Below are 20,095 nucleotides of genomic sequence, written 5' to 3'. Positions count from 1 at the left end.
TCCATGATGACCACCCAAAGGGCTTCATGGCTGAATGGAGGTCCCAGGTCTCCCTAGGATGACATTCACAGTGGGAGCTGTGACACTGGGTCACAATATTCACAGCACTGCTTTGTGACTGCTGCAAGCCGCTGGTAGGAATGTTTGGTGGCGACACACTTTATCTTAATGCACAAAGCAAGTGCCACATGCCTGGAGAAGTGTCCCCCAGGTACAAAAAAGGGGACACTGGCGATGAAGCAAAACGATGGGCTTAGCGGCAGCCTCTGTTTCGTACGGCTGTGTCAGGACCGTTCCTCTCTGCGCCAAGAGCTTTGATGGACTTCTGCATTCCTGAAGACACTCAGGGCCATTAGGAAGAAAACAAATGCCACTGTTTGCTGCTCAATGAAGCCTAACATTAAAGGCTGATGTCCGTGGTGTGTGAATCCAATTAGCAATTTGATCAATGTTCTCAGTGCCAACAGTTGATATCATACAGAGGCCCTTATTCCAGAAGCCCATTGTAAATTTAGCACAGTTCGTTACAATGCAGATGGGCACACTGTTGCAAATGTTCTCGTTACTCACTGTTTTAAAATGTAAGAAGTTGTATGTTTTTATTTACTATTTTAAGCAAGAAGTTTCTGTTTCACATCAGGGGTAGCTATCAGCTTTTGTGTAAGGAAGAGAAGACCACAAGCATCATTACTCTCAGCTCGAGACAGCCCTACAGATATCTTTCTGCTGTACTGAAGAAATATTTCAAAACATCGATGTCACAGCTATCTGCTGGCATTTTTATCTTGGATCAAGGAGCTTTGCTCCCTCTTCTGAAGCCCACCTCTCTCCATGTCAGAGGTACCAGACAACACAAAGTTACAGCACCAGAGACAGCTGTAGAAGGGAAGAGGGAGAAGAGGAAAGGGCAGAGGAGCCTGCACTTTTGTTAAGGCACAACAATTGGATGACCAACCTGCTGTGGATGTGTGTCCCCATTTCAGCATGTGTCGGCGTCCACGTCGATTACATGTCCAGTCGCTGGACTGAGGTAGATAAATGCACAGCCCCACAAGTTCCCCTTGAGCAACAGACTTTTCCAGAACTGCTTTGCTGGGAACCAGGCTTGGTTTGAAAACAACAAAGACTCTGGGGACTTCCGAAGGAAGGGCTTTGGCATTGTCTAATGATTTAGGCAGAGCTTTATTTCACACTTCATTTAGTTAGATGATTGGGACTGGAAATGAAGAGTAGGGGAAACGTGCCAATCTCTTTTAAATGACTTACTGTGTGTGGTTTTTATCGTCATGTCCCCTTCTGGGTTCCAGTGCAAGTTCTGGCTGTTTTGTCAGACCATCTCCTTAATTTATTATAATTAGTTGCTGCTGCTGCTGTTATTTTCCAGTTAGAAGATGTGCCTTCACTACCAGGATTGGCTATATATGTATTTTTTAACAAGTAAGCCAATTGAACCTTGGTGGATTAGAGAAGAGAGGCTTTCATAAGATCCTTAAAAGTACAAAAGAGAGGGGTGGCAATGCACAGGCCTCTCCCCTGCTGAGCAGAAGAGGTAAAACCTACATAGGCACATAGGGTGAAGGTCTAGTTTTATACTTTATGAGAAATCAAGTGATGCACATGTATGTGTGTACCTGTCCGGAGGTGGAGTCAGGAGCAGGTCAGCAATATGTTACAGACTGTTTGGATGCAGATGAGTGGTGCGAGGCATCAGCTGTGGATGAAGGCTCAGAGCCAGGGGACTGATGGTGGGACGATGGTGAGTAGTCAGAGGGAGAAGAGGGAGGAGACTGGGAGGAGGAGGTGTCAGAAGCTGAAGAGGCAACAGGGTTTAGTGAGCAGGAAGACGCTTGGGCAGACAGCAGCCCTGTTTCAGAGGTAGGAGAGGAAGGGGGCCAGGAGACCCATATGACATAGGCTGCTGAAGAATCCAGGGAGTCTCCTCCTGCTGCGACCAGCTCCCCTCTTGGCTGGTCTCCCAGAACATGCAGAGAAGTGAAAAGAGCAGAGGAGAGATTGTTTGCAAGCAGACAGTCTCCGATTGCTTGTGGGGGAAACCTTGGAGAGGAGGGGACTTAGGCAGCTGTGGGAAGGTGAGGACTTTCAGTCCTCACAACTGCCTCGTTGGGGAAAGACCTACTGAGAAGAGTTGCCTGCACTGTTTTGGTTTCTTTGAACAAAGAGCTAACTTCACAGGCACTGGGTGCTTTCTTGTTTTATTGCGAGGATATGGAAACCACATACCCACAGAGCTTCTGCTGAAAGTTGCCTGAGAATTGTTCTGCTGCTGAACTGAGTGCACAGTTAGCTCAACGGTACAGCATCTGCTTTGGGGGCAGAAGGTGCCAGGTCCTTTCCTTGCACTCCTGCCTGAAAATCCTGGAGAGACGCTGCCGGTCAGTGTGGACAATACTGGACCACATGGACCAATGGTCTGACATGGTACAAGGCAGCTTCCTTTGTTCCTTCTGGCTCTCATCCTCCCATGGCAGTCAATCCACACACACCACAATGACATCTTCTCCAACTCCATCCAGTCAAAAGTTTAATAATCTAGCAGGGGAGAGGAGGATGCTCTTCATCTAATAAAAAAGGGATAATCATGAGCAGGAGTTGAAGATTACACACTCCATGAGCCTTGCTTGTTTAATCGGCAGGTTTTGTAGTGTACAATAAAGCTTGATGCAGAGAGGCATGTAGCTTTTACCATTGCTGCACTCAGGCAGGTGACTATGTAGTAAAATTTTTAAAAAGCACACCTGCAAGGACAGCCTTGACAAATATAAGCAGATTAGCAGCAAAGACCTTGGTTTGCCTCCTCTCCGCTTTAAAGGAGATGTTGGAAAATGGCAGTGCTCTGCACTTAAAAGACCAAGAACCAAGTTCGTGCGAGGCAATTTTATGGTCCGAAACAGTGAATGCTCTTCCAACTCTTCTTCCACCTTTTTTTTTGCAGTGGAATAAATTCCTGGTCCAGAAGATATTAGTGAGCTTTGGCTGTGTTGAAGGATTTGATATGGGAAGGAAAAAGAGAAATGCTAATGCTGAGAGTGGGTCTTCATCCCAGAATTAGGCCAGATCTGTATTTCACCTTATTTCTTCCATGTAGTTCCATGTTGCAACCCCTTCCCCAGCCAGGACAGTCAGTTTGCCAGATTTTGGATATGAGGCCTGCAGCCTGCATGGGTGGGCAGGACCTGTCCAGAGCCTTGAGAGGATATTTCAAGGCTACATTTTTTTTAAAAAAGACCTGTACAGAATAGTTGTACCTAGTACTAACAACCCCAAATTCTAGCCCCAGTGGTGATTCCTCATAGCAATGGGAGTGTTTCCTGAAGTAACCATGCAACCACAATATGTATTTATATAGCAATAACAACAGCTTTCTAAGGTTAGGCTTATTCTTCTTCCTCATCAGCTCTATATGTTGTGCTGTAGTCTTTACCCAAGCAGGATATATATATTTATTTTTAAAAATGTGATTCTGGAGATTCAAAAATAATCAGATTCTGCTTTCTTAACCACCACAGGACACTCTCTTTAATCACCTTCAGCGGAAAGCAGGTGATGAGGTTGCTTAGCAACTGGAAAATTCTCACCCTCCATACTTGGAAAAATGGCCATCCAAGCTGTGACTAAAATGCTCTGCTCCATTGGATATATGAGATGTTTGTTGTGTGTGCTGTTCTTGCACGAGAAGAGCTGCCACAATTTCTTGTAGGACAGGGATGAATTGTACCTTTATCCATTGAAAATTCTAACACCTATATTCATACAACTCTGTAATGAAGTAGATATATCTTTATCTATTCCCACCACAAATACGTTTAGGAAATCTAGAATGAAAATCACTTGGGCTTTTCAAAACTTATAAAAAGCAGAACAATGCCTCCCTGTTCTGGGCAAAGAAACGTTAGTAAATTCACTTAGATAATGCAGATGGTATCCAGACAGAAAATTCCTGATTGCACTTTATTGTGGAACCAGAACAAAACAGCATATAACGTGAGGAGAAATAAACATAGATTGTTTTTGTCTTTCTTATTTCAGGCTTTGCACGTAGCAGGACAACATTCAACTAAACATACAGAGGAAAACCCCTCAGAACTACACAGCCAATCAGAACTCAGGCTCCTTCAGCAAAGATCCTGCTGAACTAATCTTTTAAATTACAAAGTGAATGATCCCTGCTGTTCCACTTCCAACAAGAAATGCATTAAAAAATTCAGTAATCAATCTTACCTTGTTTTCCTACTTTTGTTAGAAAGCCTTGAAAAGACAGTTTGGAAACAATAAACCTACAAACAACCTGGTTCTTCTTTCTTTCTTTCTACTCAAAAAGCAGCCATTTACACGCACACCCAATCCTGAGAGAAATGGTTTCCCAAATTCACACCTCCTCCCTCTCTATGTAATAACTCCACTCTGACATACTTATTTGTGCAGTGTTGGGGATTTATCTCAGATTCTTCCCCTTTGAAATGATGCCCATGGATCAACTGCAAGTTGGTCATGTGACATATGATGCACTGCTAGGATATTATGGCTGTTTTATGTCTTGGCTAAATAAATTCTGCTTGGCTGATTAAGTGGCATTCATCCTATCATGCTTGTGCCTTCTCCTCCTTTTTTAAAAAATGGAATTTGTGTGAAGGAAACTATAAATGAACACAACATAAATTCTTTATACCTTACCAGGATGAGGACTCTGATGCAGAAAGTTACCTCTTGGGTGGATAATGTCATTGTATGGTTATGCCACTAGGTGGCACTGGAGTTTAGTTGTGTCAGGATGGAGATAGGGCAGGCATAGACTTCCTCACTGTGTGTCTTCTAAGCTTCCTATGACACCTGCCCACTATACAAAGTTTGCGAAGTTCTTTCCATTCACAGGCTTGAGAAGTGAATGAGTAAATCTGATCCTACTGTGCAGTACAGCAAATATGAGGTTTAGGCCAAGGCTGGGGTGATAACATCAATACCAGTAACCCAGGTGTGCTATCCATATAAAACCTGATGGCAATCTGCTTCTACCAAGTTCAATAGTAAAGCTACCATTGGTTTTAACGGAGGATTGCAAGCCCTGCATGTCACTTAAAACTATATGCAATATATTAAAATACTAGTGAGAGAGCTTGAAGCATAACAAGGAAAACACACAAGCCTCTTTTAATCTAATCTACTTGACAGACCCTTTTCCATATCTGTTCTATGATTGCTCAGTGCTCCAGAGATATTGCTGGTGTAAACCTAATTAGCATCCCTGGTCTGTTTATTTATCTTAAGTGTTTGATATAATTTGATGTGTGCAGATATATTGATTAACTTAATGTATCTATAGAGTTTGTTTTAACCCTATTAGGAAAAAAGAAAGCGTGGGAGGAAGTTACCCAAAAAACACAAGTTTATCTCTTAAGCATTTGCTGTTAGAGCCTGGTTTACTTAATGCTATAAATTGTAAAGCACTTGCTAATTCTTGAATGTGCTAAATAATCTACATTTCTAAATGCATATGTTGAGGATTTAAAACAAAATAAAACAGGTAAGTTGCTATAGAACAGATATATACATTCAAGTTGCAAAATACATAGCACTGGAATTTTTTTTCTATATTATGCCCTTATCTTAATAGCTTCTTCTTATATTAATAACAATAACATATACTATAAATATACGTATGTTATAAATATGCTACCTCTGAAACCTTCTAAAACCTGGAATGCCAAGGTAAGGAATAAAACAGCTATAGATAATGCAAAAAACAATGTGGATTTTAATGAGAATTAATTAAAAAGTATTAGTAATAATTCTTAATATTTTAGGGGTTTAGACTACATATATGATTTTTATGCATTCATCTCTGTATATTCCGGTGACCCAGTTAAGGTGGCCACCCAGTCAACTGAATTTCCATGCTAAATAAGACACCGTTTCTGCTTAGGAACTTGGGCCAGACATTTCCAGGAGAAGCACATTGTGCTCTACAGTGGTATCTCGGGTTACATACGCTTCAGGTTACAGACTCCACTAACCCAGAAATAGTGCTTCAGGTTAAGAACTTTGCTTCAGGATGAGAACAGAAATTGTGCTCCGGCGGTGTGGCAGCAGCAGGAGGCCCCATTAGCTAAAGTGGTGCTTCAGGTTAATAACAGTTTCAGGTTAAGAAAGGACCTCCGGAACGAATTAAGTACTTAACCCGAGGTACCACTGTATGTCTAATGCCAAATGTACTTCATGTGCTTATGCTATCGCCACACAAATGCAGAATCTGACACCTGTAGTATCATGCTCTTTAATGCATGCTAGAAGTATTCAGCCCGGCCATGTTCATAGTCTTCAGGAGATGGGTGTGTGACAATAGCCCCCGAAGTTTATTGTGATTTTTTGGGAGCTTTGAAATTTGGTGGCAGCCTGGCTTATTTGAAAGATATAAGGTGGCAGAAGTTTGCAATTAGTCTCTGCCCCCCCCCATTGTTGCTAATTTTGTATTTGCTGCAAGCAGCGGTGGAGCTGCAATTAAAAGCAGCAGCCTTGATAAATGCCCCGCAGGAACCATGCTATGTCATGACTTAACGTCATTCCCACAGGCATTCTTGACACACCAGTACATCTTCAGAATATATAATCAACATTTTTTCCATTGAGTTAATTTTTTTAAGTGAAAGAAAAGGACCAAGTTCAGCTAAAATAATTTCAGTATTTGAAAATACTGAAACTACGGGTGGGTTATCCACCTCTCCTGTTTCCCATACAACCACTTCCCTAGCCAAGAATCTACCATCAGTAATCAGCTCTCCAACTTTAGTCAGATTATTTAATTCCCATATTCTAAAATAATCTGACCCCCCCTCCCGATTGAATGTTTTATGCCACACTAACTATTGCAGACCCTCCAAGTGTCGCTATTTTCCAGGGACAGTCCCAGATTTACAGAAGCCATCCTGGTTTCAGATTTGATCTTAGAATGTCCCGCTTTTCCTTAGGATGTCCTTATTTTCATTGGAGAAATGTTGGAATTTCTCTATTTTCATCAGAGAAATGGTGGCGGGTATGCTATTGATATTAATGTATATAATCTTAACTATAATTCACAATAAATCTAGATGTATGACTAATATACCTAGAGGACTTGCTGCATGTTTCTATGTTAACAAATAATCCTGTTTCTGAATGGTTTTGCCCAGAAGTTTTGCTTATGGATTTTTTTATTTTATTAAAAATACCTATTCTTGTGTTGTAGCAGCATTTACATTTGGTAAGGCCCCATGATGTTAAAGGCTCGTTCTAGATTAATGAAGACACTCTGCTAATTAGTCAGTTCACAGGCTATGTCTACACAATTTATGCGTTCCTTCAATCTTTTTTGTTTCTCTATGTCTTGGGAACCACAGCCTTGACGTCCAGCACCTGCCAGCACTTGATTTACCATTATTATAGATTGTGTTAAGTGGAGGTTGTACAAGAAGATGATAAATGTACCAATGCGCCTTGAATTCTCAAATGGAGAAACTTCACAAAGGGCTCCCCTAACACAAAACTGTGCATTAGCTTATCTATTTGTTTTGTTTTGTTTGTAGGGCTTTCTGACCCGCTCAACTTATAAGATACCAGAATCTTGTGCATTTTAGGTCTTGAAAGCATCTGCAAAATAAAATACAGGGGGGAAACCAACAACAGCATGGCTGTGTCACACTACTGGGAAAGTCTGTGTCAATGTTTTAAACACCCAAAGCATGGATGGGGAACCTTTGGCTCTCTAGATATTGATGGGCTTCAACTTCTTCAGGCTGCGTCAGGGATGATGGGAGTTGGGAGTATGTCAACATCAGGACAGCCAACAGGTTCCTACCCCTAGTCTACAGCATAGTACCACAGATGCTTGCTGGATACCTAAGGGAGGGATTTCCACAAAATAGTTGTGGTAATGGTAAAAGCCCTGCCCTAGGTGGTCACAAACTGTACCTCAAAAGTGTGTGGCATAGTCAAAAGCTCCTTTCCTGGGCCTGGGGCTCAAATAGGCTGGTCCCAAGTTGTTTAGGGCTTTATATACCAACATGGTTTTCCCAGTAGTGATGTATGGAAGTGAGAGCTGGACCATAAAGAAGGCTGATCGCCGAAGAATTAATGCTTTTGAATTATGGTGCTGGAGGAGACTCTTGAGAGTCCCATGGACTGCAAGAAGATCAAACCTATCCATTCTGAAGGAAATCAGCCCTGAGTTCTCACTGGAAGGACAGGTCCTGAAGCTGAGGCTCCAATACTTCGGCCACCTCATGAGAAGAAAAGACTCCATGGAAAAGACCCTGATGTTGGGAAAGATTGAGGGCACAAGGAGAAGGGGACGACAGAGGACGAGATGGTTGGACCGTGTTCTCGAAGCTACCAGCATGAGTTTGACCAAACTGCAGGACGCAGTGGAAGACAGGAGTGCCTGGCATGCTCTGGTCCATGGGGTCACGAAGAGTCGGACACGACTAAATGACTAAACAACAATACCAACATGAGCCTATGTGATACCATAGAGAGATGTGGGTGGTGCTGTGGTCTGAGCCTCTTGGGCTTGCTGATCAGAAGGTTGGTGGTTTGAATCCCCACAATGGGGTTAGCTCCCATTGGTCTGTCCCAGCTCCTGCCTACCTAGCAGTTTGAAAGCACGCTAGTGCAAGTAGATAACTAGGTACCACTCCGGTGGGAAGGTAAATGGCATTTCCGTGTGCTCTGGCTTCCGTCATGGTGTCCCATTGCACCCAAAGTGGTTTAGTTATGCTGGCCACATGACCTGGAAAGCTGTCTGTGGACAAATACCAGCTCCCTTGGCCTGAAAAGCAAGATGAGCACCACAACCCCATAGTCGCCTTTGACTGGACTTAACCGTTCAGGGGCCCTTTACCTTCTTATGTGGTACCTTAAGCATTTTCTTGTCTTTATGGTAAGCATTATTAAATGGGCAAAACAAACTATACGTTTAGCAGATAGTTGAATAAAATGATGTTACTCTCAACAGATGGGGAAAATGCTAGCTTCTGGTGATCTGATATCCACAGATAAACAAGAACAGTTTTAGACTTGAGTAACAGCACTGCCATATATCTGGGTGACTTTTGTGTAAATCCAGGGCGTTAAAGATTCCTGACATGTTTCTCACTGAGATGTCAAATAACTGCAAACCCCCCCCCCATTTTATTTGACAGCAAGCGACTATGTCTTTGAGAAATATGCTGGGTACCTCATCATTTAATTAATTGTGTTACTCTTTGGAAAGCAACAACAAGGTCAACTCTTGACAAGCAAACTTCTGCAACCATTCTGCTCAATGAAAATTCACTCAGCATATTGGTATTCATCCACATATCTGAGACCTCCTTTTGCCTCAGTAAGGGGTTTATTATCATTTTTCTCGATGCTAAATTTCTGCATGCTCCTGCTACAAGGAGAAGAAGGAAGGAAGGAAGGAAATGGTATGTCAGGCTGAGAGATGGCTTGTCACATTTCTGAAAGGTACATGTAGGCAGGTGAATTCATGGATCCATCTCAGATGCTTAAGGTCAGCTGTTTGTCAGGGACTCTGCTAAGAGTTTGATCATAACAAACAAGTGCCTCAGCAATAACTTTAACTAGCCTAAATTTGGGAGATTTTTGTGTTCTGTTTAAACAAACCTATGGCCCTTATAGCTGGACTTCATTGGCCCTTGAATTTCATGGCCTGCCACCACGGGGTGAGGTGAGATATAAGCTCTCTGAACATGTCACTCTGCATTCTCAATCATAATACACATCCCTTTAATTTTAAAGTATTTAAGATGCAATCTTCATTGTCATCAAAACCTATTGCAAGAGTTGATATGTGACAGGTTATTGAATCATTGCTTCAAAGGAGAGCTCTCTCCCCACTGGTCTGATGCACCTCACATACAATTATGTACCACATCTAGCAATATAGTAATATTGTTGTTTTTATAAAATATATTTGCATAGAGTAATAGTTTTATGTTGCCTTTGATCATCGTGCAACTGCTTACCTAGAACTAATCTGATCTCCCATAGTGTTTCTTGCTTATCTTAAACACCCTGTAACCTTTCAAAAGACAGTCAAATAGGGCAGTTTTGCTGAGCACTAGAGATGCTTAGAAAATTCAGTATATATCAATGTCAGAACAGATATTTACTTAACCAACAGAAAGTGTTGAAGCTTGACTTAACATTATTCTTCCTGATGTAAGATGCCAAGGAGAGTATGAAATAAATGAGAAAACGTAGTGTTGTAGAACTTGGCTTTCTCTGTTCAGAGAATTTAAGCCACATTAAATACTTAACACGTTCAGAGGGATGAAATAAAATACAGTCTCTCCATAAGAAGCTGGAATTTTTTTGAAAACGGAGATATATAGAAAAGCTGCTTTTTCATCTTCCCACAAGTATGCTACACCCCACATAATAAAGAGTTACATTTATACCAATAGCATAATTACAACATTAAAGAGCTGAGCTCTAAAGAATGGCATCGTCAAGAGAGTTTCAGTGACTGCATTATACCCATTTTGCACATGGCTTTAATTAAGAACAGAAACTAAGACCGGGGCAATAAAGAAAACAAGCACATTACAAAAAAATAAATAAAACAAATTACCCTACAGATTTTTAACACATTTTCCCATGGGCTTCACTGAACCAGACTCTAAAATGTCCTCTTCCAGCCCAATAATATGTTACATCCATCTCTATAATCTATCTATCCCCTGAATCCTGTGAAATGTTTATGACTATCGCTATCACTAATTTGTTTAGTGATGCTATTTCCCATGTTTTCCCAGAAATCATGTTATGGGAAAACTATTCCATGCCACCATCATAGTCACTTCCTAACATTCTGTCACACTCCAGTAAGATTGACAGCTTGATCCTATGCAGTTTTTAAGTCCCATGTATTACTGCTATGGAAAATACTCATAAACGCTTTGTTTCAAGGCTTAAGAAGGCCTCCCCTGCCATTTTGTTTTGTTTTATGGGAAACAAGTGGAATTCAGTATTAACAGGACAGTCTTAGGCATGCTTAATCAGAAGAAAGTCCCATAAGTTCAGTGGGACTTACTCCAAGCGAGTCTTCTTAAGACTAGGGGTGTAACATGGAGGGGGGGGGCTACCAGAGTGATTGCCCTGGGTGCATTTTTGGGGGGGAGGGGTGTTGGTCCCTGAGCCAACCCAGTGTCACTTTGTGAGACTGAGATCATTCCAGCCTTGCAAAGCGGCTTGGGGTTGGTGTCACTCCATCATCGCTGTTGCCATCAAGGGCTGGGCTGGTGCACGGTGGGCTCCTTTCGCCCTCTGCACCTGGCCCCAACCCGCAGGCCAGCCCCCGCAGTGTGTGCGTGCACCCTGGGCATTATTAAAGCACGCCCCGCAGCTGCTTAAGACCCAATGAAATAATTTGGAGAACGAAGGTTGGGAATGGGGTAGAGGTAGACAGATCTGTCCGTTCTCAGTTTCTCATTTCCCCAGTCTGGGTTCTCACCCAGTGCCCAAACAAGCTCTCAGCAAAACCCCAAAAGTCTCACAACAAGAACAGTTCCTAGAAACAGTGGACATCACCCTAGTACAGTGGTACCTCAGGTTAAGTACTTAATTCGTTCCGGAGGTCTGCTCTTAACCTGAAACTGTTCTTAACCTGAAGCACCACTTTAGCTAATGGGGCCTCTCGCTGCCGCCACGCCGCTGGAGCACAATTTCTGTTCTCATCCTGAAGCAAAGTTCTTAACCTGAAGCACTATTTCTGGGTTAGTGGAGTCTGTAACCTGAAGCCTATGTAACTTGAAGTGTATGTAACCTGAGGTACCACTGTATCACACTCTAGACTTGCTTTTCCAAGGTGTATGGCACTTCCTCAAGTGTCACCCAGTTCCAGATGCAGAACGTTTGAGTTCCCAAGGTGGTTCAAAGGATGGGAAGAGGGGCTCCCTTCACCCCACTTTCTTCACTCTTTGTCCTCTGCTCCTCCTCCTCCTCCTCCATCTCCAGTGGTGTTGGGGAGGAGTCTTGCCAGTCCCTCTTCTCTGCAGCATCCATTATTCCCTTCTATACCATTCCAGGGCGTTGGGGGACTCTCCTCTCAAACAGTGTGGTAAGTGGCATCGGGGGGGGGGGTTACTGGGGGTATGGGAATCAGGAGCCATTTTGCTTAAACCAACAGCCTTGTGGACAAAAGGAGACTTTTTGTCCCATAAAGCACTGTCTGAGCGCAACCCATGGTGTTCTTAAACATGTGGCATGCACAGAAGACCAACCCTTTTAAACACCAGCCACCTTTTCTGCCTAGTATCCTCTGTACCCACCAAAAACTGCTGAATTGCAGAATAATCTTATATTGTTAAGAGTAATTAAGTTTTCGGATCAAATTAGCCTGAAAGGCTAAGTTTAATAATGTGTCTAAGAAACATGGTTTTGAATTGGGTAATTTATTGGGATACATTATTACCAAAGTATTCCGTATGAGACGCTATATTTGTCTATATAACAAAAATAATGTGCATGCCGTTAAGTTTAAAAAGGTCTATTAAAACGACAGCGAGGGAATAAGCGTTACAAATTACTGTGCAGCCATAACAACAATAAACTTTTTTGTGGCTTAAATCTGCTAATAATAACCTTGCAGAATTCAAATATGGGGTTGAGCCAAAGTCCTGTTGATGTCAGCTATTCAACTCTCTCCCATTTTAAACAACAGGACATATAAATGTACTCAGTTTTGGCTGGATTGTGTTGAGATCTCCCACTATTACTAGCAATTTAATCAGCAGCTCTGTCTTCTCCTCCCTAGCCACCAGCTTCCTAGTTTATTCAGAAACGATTCATTCATCCTCACCCCCGCAGCCGGAAACAATTCTATTTAATCACAATTATTAACAGAACCATGCTATCCGTTCTACATCCAGTGTGGTGTTGTGTAGTGACTATAGCAACGGGCAGGGAGTTGTGGTCCCCTATAAATTGTTAGAAGACAACTCCCATCAGTCCAGACCATTGGCCATGCTGGCTGGAGCTGATGGGAGCTAGATTCCAGCAATATTTGTAGGTTCTCACTTGACATACAGTGGTACCTCGGGTTAAGTACTTAATTTGTTCCGGAGGTCTGTTCTTAACCTGAAACTGTTCTTAACCTGAAGCACCACTTTAGCTAATGGGGCCTCCTGCTGCCGCCGCACCGCCAGAGCACGATTTCTGTTCTCATCCTGAAGCAAAGTTCTTAACCTGAGGTACTATTTCTGGGTTGGCGTATGTAACCTGAAGCGTATGTTACCCGAGGTACCACTGTATTAAGAGTGTCAGGTTGGCATCAAGGCAACTCAGGTTCACATTCCTACTTAACTAGCCTAGACTACCTTTTCAGGGTTGTTGTGAGAATAAAATGGGGGGCAGGGTGAGCATGTATGCATAAATGAACTCCCTGGAGGAATCTATATGAAATAAATAAGTAAATATCCCCCTCCCGCCAAATGTGGCAGTAGCACAAACAGATCAATCTTCATTAACCACTTCTGCGTCTTCTCCAGCCAGTCTCTTCTAGCCAGTTGTTTTTCATTGGCGAAATAATGTGCAGAACATTTTGTGAATTTCCAAAAATGCTTAACATAATAATTACCATTCAGATATAAATCATACCTCTACTCCAAATTTCAATACTGTTTTCCACTGTATCATTTATGTATTTATTTCATATACAACTCACCATTTACGATGGCATCTGAAGGCAATGAGCCATGTAAAATAGCACATAGAAGATTCAAAAAAAAGGGGGGGGGGATTCATACAAAATATACAACATCCCCCCTCCCGAAATCCAAACTTGAAACACAATAAAAGTAACAAGCACTTAAAAACATAGGTTATTTCTAGCACTATTTCATATTAAATAAAATGAGTCCTATCCCAGGCATACTCAGAGTACACCAGTGAAATAAGTGAACTGATATCCATGAGGTTGTTCTGAGTAGGACATACAATGAGTTAATCACCCATTAATCTGTTTTACAATCCTGATGACACTTAATACTTTCATATGTTTCATAATAACTGAGCGTTTAAAAATAAGTGACTTCAGATTTAAAACATTAATCAGGAGTATCGAGAATATGAGACCGAATGACATGAATTCTCATGTAAAAATGCCTTAGTCAACATTCTATCATTTCTTACCCTGTTCTTGCCCTCTCTGACCCTCTTATTATGTTTGTTAATTTAATCATATAAACTATATCCCATATTGTTGTTACCCGGCTCTCTACTGAAGCTCTGTCCCCCCTCCCCCATTCCTGACATACAGTCTTCCAAGCTACTATCACCCAGTCTCTTCTGTAGTTGTGTCAAAGATCCCACACCATGTGGATCCCAATAGCTGCACTGTGAAGTGGGAAGGGGCCTTTCGAGTTTTGAACCTGATGGGTCTTGCCTGTAAATTGGTGAGCTAAGAGCTCCCTGAGGACAAAGGAACAAAAAGATGGCTCAAATTTTCATGCGCTGAGCATATTTTTCTATGTGCATGTGAGGTGGGAATCGTATTTATAAGGAGCCAGGGAAACACTGGTTGATGTGCTGTGGGTGGCTCCTCAACAACAATAAAATGTCAAGGGCATGAGGACATAATTTTATTGTCAAATCTGTCTCCTATTCCCCTTGCAGAGAGACAATTCCCAGAGTGGTTTAACAATCTACCCCTCTTCCAAGGGAACCCTGAGAATTTTAGCTGTGGGGGGAGGGCAAGAGGGGCTTCCTAACCACTCTCAGTACTATTAATAAACCCAGAATTCTTTGGGGGAAGCCATGATTGTTTACAGTGGTATGAGGGCTTTCCCCCCTAGCCAGAACTCTCCAGAACTCTGCCACCTCTCGGGTGGGCACCGTTGCCATTTTAAGAGAATGAGGAAGGTGTTCATGGTGAGTTCTGGCACCTCTTTTTCTAGAAAAAACACTACTGAGTGCTTTTAATGTATGGTGTGAATGTGACCAAAATTCAGTGGTGGACTTGGGTATTATGGCACCCTGTGCAAAGCCAAAATTTGGTGCCGCCCCAGCCCTCATGCTGCCTTCTGAAAGGAGGGTAAAGAGGTGACCAGCTTTGGGAAGGAGACACAAGGGCTCTGGGGGAGGGTCCTAGAGTTGTCCCACCTCCATCCCAAATCTGAGAAAGCACTAACTAGGCTTTGGGAAGGAGATAAGAGGACTTTAGGACCCTGCCGGAGTCTCACACCTCCTTCTCAAAACACCAGTGCCTCACTTACCAGGTTTTGAGACAGTGCCCCCTTGGCCCTGTGCCCAGTGCATGCTTGCACAACCCTAAATCTGCCCCTAAGTCGCACGTCTCTGCAGTACAAAGTTCACTGTAGTGAATGTCCACCTACATATGGCAAACCCTCCTACTGTGTCAGCTGTTAATTGGCTATCAGTGTGCAGAATCTTGTTAAATGTCTGGCCATGCCATCCACATGGCACGAGAGAGGGTGGTGATCGGAAATGGCAGTACCATTGTACAAGATAGCAGAGAGAGGAGAAAGGTTTTCCAGCTGTCATCTCCTCCTCCTCTAAAACCTGACAAATAGCAGGGAAATTATTATTTCCCAATGTTTTTGTCAATTTTGGATAGCGGTTTGATGCAGTACCTCTCTGAGTTATTACCTTTTGCTTGACATGCGTCTGAATAAGATTCTCGCTCCTCAAATGAGACTGAATAGCCGTTTTTCATGCAAAATGCCCATGCTGACATTCAAAGAACGATTTTTGCCTATTTGTGGTCGAACTGTGCAGATACTTAAGCAGATCCTGTTATCTGGTGGTACAGCAGAAACATTATGCTGTGATTTAGAGGGCTGAAATCTAACCAAGATGGATCGTCAGAGGCACATTAAAATGAATACTTAGCAAAAGTTTGTGATCGAAGCAGCTATATTCATTTCTCATCTGTCCTTCCCCCTGCCCCACTTAGCTTTCTGGTGTGTGTGTTTTAATTTAAAAAACAACAACACTACTGCTATACGTTATGCAAGTATGATAAGCGGAAATGCCCTTTAATACTGAAGTGGTTTTTTTGGGGGGGGCAGTGGGGTCAGGAGAGACATGGGCTATAATCTTAAAGCCATAATATAATCTTAAAGCCATTCTTCTGAAAGCATAGGGTTTGTCTCCAAATGTAAATTCCTTAAATAATCACTTCAGAGGAACAGACAATGCACAAACCTTGCTCTTTCCTTGAATGATGTAACATTTGCGTTGTCTTTATTTTCCCCTGCATTAGGGATATGTTGATGGGAATGAGCAGATCACAAGGGGAAGGGTGCCAGAGCACATGCTTTACATAGGGATCAGTTTTCTTATGTTTCCAGTTAAATCTTTCCATTTGTTTGTTTATTTATAAGATTTTGTACTCGCCTGTCACCATAAGGTCTCAGGGCAGGTCACAATAATATAACCATATGTTCTAAAAACAACTAAAACAGTTTCAAAGTATTTTATGAAAAGATTCAGGTAATATCAGATACCAGGTGATGCAGAAGACCTCATTTTTGAGACACCACAGAGCTGCCGCCAGTAGATAATATTGACCAAGGTGGACATTAGCCTGAGCTGGTAGTTTCCAGTGTTTGTATGCAGGTCCCTGTTTTCATTACTGAAAATCTGGAATGTCTGCTGAATCGGCCCACAGTCTACAGTTGGTGGGTTTAGCAAAGTTTTACTCAGATTAGACTCATTGAAATGAATGGACCTATCTTAGTCATGTTCATTAATTTCAATGGGTGTAACTCTTGAAGAAAACTTAGTTGACTACCACCCAGTGTTTCTTCAGAAGAATACCGAGGCGTGCTGAAACTTACGAAGATTGCTCCTTGGCGTTTTGCATTATGTACAAACACTCTTCTTGCTGTAACCCCCCCCCCCTCCGTCATCACTTTCACAAACACTGTCAATATTTTGAAAAGAAGCAGCCAGGCAACTCCAAGCGAAGAAGGTATTTCTGGAGAAATGCTGATGCGGTGATACCATTCCCTGGCAATCCATTAGTATGCGGTGTGTGCCTTTTTGCTGCATGACACCTTGTCAAGAGATAGAAAAATGTCTCTTCACCCCACCCCAAATAATAACATAGATGAAATAAGCAGAGCTGGCAGGACAGGAACAATTGCATATTCCTACAGCAAATGATTAAATCAACCCCAGAATTACTGTCTCCTTAGATGTGTCTCGAACGTTGCAATTTCAGGAAAGGCATAACTGCCTAGTAGATACGCTTCAAAATGGGGAAAAAGCCAGTTATCTCTCTGATTGGCATTCTTGAGGGTGTTGAAAACGAACTCTTCCCCTGAAAACTTGCTATAATGGGCCAGACTCCCCCAAGCCTGGATAGCTCAGTTGGTTAGACCATGGTGCTGATAACACCAAGGTTGCAGGTTCGATCCCTGTATGGACCAGCTGCATATTCCTGCATTGCAGGGGGTTGGACTAGATGATCCTCAGGGTCCCTTCCAACTCTACAGTTCTATGATTCTATGATTCTAAGCAGCACACAAGGGATGCATGCTAACGCCCTGTGATTTCACAGAATCAACGAATCTTAGAGTTGGAAGTCTAGCAATGCAGGAATCTCAGCTAAAGCATCCATGACAGATGGCCATCCAACCTCTGCTTAAAAACTTTCCATGAAAGAGAGCCCACCACCTCTTGTGGGAGTCCATTCCACTGCTGAACAACTCTCACCGTCAGAAAGTTTTTCCGAATGTTTAGTCAATGGTACCTTGGGTTAAGAACTTAATTCATTCGGGAGGTCCGTTTTTAACCTGAAACTGTTCTTCACCTGAAGCACCACTTTAGCTAATCGGGCCTCCCGCTGCCTCCGCATGATTTCTGTTCTCATCCTGAAGCAAAGTCCTTAACCCGAGGTGCTATTCCTGGGTTAGTGGAGTCTGTAACCTGAACCGTCTGTAACCTCAAGCGTCTGTAACCCAAGGTACCACTGTATTTATAATATTAGTATATCTCACTAGTGAGTGCATCTGTATGAGTGAAAAGACCCTCCTGCCCCCCCAACCTGCATTATAACGCTTTCCTTCCTTGCCAAGCCCTGCTGACACAGGGCATTCTGCTGGTATCCTATGCAGCATGCGCAGGAACATGCTGCCTTAAACTGAGCAAAGCCATTGGTCCGTTGGTGTCTGCACTGATTGGTGGCAGCTATCTGTGACTGGAGGCATTCCTACCTAGAGATGCTGAGGATTCAACCAGGGAGACCTGATCCATGTAGAGAAGATGCTATGGCCCTTCCCAGTATACCTCCTCCATCTGTGAGGGCAACATCTTTCCAAGTGCATCAAGTAGCTTGTGTACTGAGAGTGCCTATGAAGATGCAGGCCACTGTTAGAATTCCTGCTCCTTGATTGAAATCATGGGATTTTTGTCTATCCCATGACGGTATATGTTTTGACTCCACAGAGTGGGAAGTGACGGAGACAGGATGTTTGTGTTACTGTGTCCGTGAAGTGGGACTACTGTCCTCCCCCCCTTTGCTGTTTGATGCTAGAGAGAGAGGGAGCCATGTTGCAGTGCTCTCTGTGTGTTTATATGTAAATAAAGTAGATTAGCCAAAATGCTGACTTGCTGAGGTCTGTTACGCATGATGCACAAACTCTGCAGATCCCTAAGTGTGCCGGTGTCTGTTGGCATCGGTTGCTGTGATGTTCGGGCAGAAGAAAGCTTTTTAAGCTTCTGAATGTAAACCAGGAGGGAGAGAACATGCCAGTCGGGCATGTGTCTCTGCCAGGGTCCTACTTGAGTGTAGGCTGAGCTCCTGACAGCCACTGGGTGCTGCAGGATGAGGAGTGGGGGGCCTCAGCTTCCCCTGAAGGGCCTGAGGTGCTCCACTGGGCCTGACATGTCCCTGATGTGCCTTGTGCCTGGGCACGGGGCTGGGGAAGGAGTAAAGAGGATGACAGCAGAGTCCTGTGGGAAGTTCTTTTCACTCTGCTCCTTACTCGCAGAAGTGAAAGGATTTCCTCCTACGAAACCACTTCTCACTACTCTCATTTTGTTTTCACTCCCTCTTATTTTCAGTTAATTCACATTACATGTTAATTGCCACACACCTTCATCATTATATGTAACATGAAGACAGTGGTACCTCGGGTTAAGAACTTAATTCGTTCTGGAGGTCCATTCTTAACCTGAAACTGTTCTTAACCTGAGGTACCACTTTAGCTTAATGAGGCCTCCCGCTGCTGCCGCGCTGCCGTCATGCGATTTCTGTTCTCATCCTGAGGTAAAGTTCTTAACCCGAAGTACTATTTCTGCGTTAGTGGAGTCTGTAACCTGAAGCGTCTGTAACCTGAGGTACCACTGTATATTATTTCTGCAAATTCCCCACATCTAACCCTGCAACCACCTCCCTTTATACCCAAATGCCCGTGTGACTTCCTTCACCCACATGCATGATATCCAACTTATTACTTAATAAAAACCTCTAATATTGTGTTCATTTTCATTCACTGCAATAGTCATTCATCTATTAAAAAAAGAGAGGGAAACATAACTTCTTAACTTAATAGGGTCAGTCTATACTTATCCAGAGATTTGTATGGTGATTTGCACAGGACCCCTTGAAGATCTGAGCAGGATCTGACCACAACCAAGCACTGTTTAACAATAAGTCAATTTGATGCCAACAGGAGAGATTTAAGTATGTGCTTCTCTCCATGTATCGAAATTAATGGAACTTGACGGTGCTGAAATTTGGCTTATGTTTAGGATATTAGTCACCTGTCCTGATTATTTCTGCTCTGAATACTCCGCAGGTGCTTCCACCTCCACCCTTAAGGTACATATTTCCAAACAATTCAATTTTTGTTGCGATGTAATGGCTCGGCGTTGTTGTTTTGGGACACTGCCTGGTTGGAAAGTTCGCCTGAATGTCTCTTTTCAAAAAAGTTCACGCAAATTCAGTAGTTACGCTACTTGTCTTTTGATAGCTCCCTTCCCAATGGGCCACTTGTAGGGCTGAATGGATAAACAAGCCTTTATTATTTGTTTATCTGCGCTCTCTCTCTACTTGTGAGGCCAAGTAGAGATC

At 42.8% G+C, this 20,095-nt stretch overlaps 1 protein-coding gene and 1 long non-coding RNA gene across 5 annotated transcripts in view; one reads left to right on the top strand and one right to left on the bottom strand.

The window, feature by feature from the left end:
• Nucleotides 1-4,299, top strand: part of LOC309376849 — an 81,841-nt gene extending 77,542 nt beyond the window's left edge. The window contains exon 4 of the long non-coding RNA XR_014171314.1: nucleotides 4,048-4,299. This is a non-coding gene — a long non-coding RNA (uncharacterized lncRNA). The remainder of the gene's footprint in view (nucleotides 1-4,047) is intronic.
• B3GALT1 (beta-1,3-galactosyltransferase 1) overlaps nucleotides 1-20,095 on the bottom strand; it is a 319,294-nt gene that overhangs the window by 50,515 nt on the left and 248,684 nt on the right. The gene's annotated exons all lie outside the window — the stretch shown is intronic.

The sequence above is a fragment of the Podarcis melisellensis genome (genome assembly GCF_964234715.1).
Source record: "Podarcis melisellensis genome assembly, chromosome: 1".
Taxonomy (NCBI): Eukaryota; Metazoa; Chordata; class Lepidosauria; order Squamata; family Lacertidae; genus Podarcis; species Podarcis melisellensis.
Note: the sequence above shows the minus strand (reverse complement) of the source record. Positions and strands in the feature narration are given on the sequence as shown.